Source organism: Heptranchias perlo, chromosome 3 (genome assembly GCF_035084215.1).
Source record: "Heptranchias perlo isolate sHepPer1 chromosome 3, sHepPer1.hap1, whole genome shotgun sequence".
Classification (NCBI taxonomy): Eukaryota; Metazoa; Chordata; class Chondrichthyes; order Hexanchiformes; family Hexanchidae; genus Heptranchias; species Heptranchias perlo.
Genome location: NC_090327.1, coordinates 82,566,464 through 82,566,860, shown reverse-complemented (window position 1 = coordinate 82,566,860; position 397 = coordinate 82,566,464). Strand labels below are relative to the sequence as shown.

Sequence of the window (397 nt, the reverse complement as noted above, 5' to 3'; positions counted from 1 at the left end):
CAACATGTGATAAATTATCCTGAAAAAGAGCAATTGGAGTTTCCCAACTACCTAAGACCATTTTATACTGCAATTTGCAGTTATTGGTTGAACTTGAAATTTTACAGTAACTTGCACAGTTTCATGCATTATGGAAGGGATTGATGTCAAATTGAGCATTATGAAGTAAGTGAGTCAATGTTTATCAATTATGTGACTTGTAGAATTCCAACAACTTTATGACCTTGAATGTGTGTTCCCATAAACAAATTTTTAATGTCTGTATGCAGAGCACGGGACACTGACAAGATTTGCAGATACAGTTTTTAATGTATCACAATGAGCAACAAACATACTTGATGAACTATTTCCAGAAGAATAAGTTCAGATACCATCTACAATAAACGTCATTTCAACT

General features: G+C 33.2%; 1 protein-coding gene across 2 annotated transcripts in view; it reads right to left on the bottom strand.

The window, feature by feature from the left end:
• Positions 1-289: 289 nt before the first annotated feature.
• zfhx4 (zinc finger homeobox 4) overlaps positions 290-397 on the bottom strand; it is a 248,620-nt gene continuing 248,512 nt past the window's right edge. For both annotated transcript variants that reach the window (XM_067980594.1, XM_067980602.1), the window contains exon 10: positions 290-397. This exon is cut by the window's right edge and continues 4,002 nt beyond it. The gene's annotated coding sequence lies outside the window, so the exon portion shown is untranslated.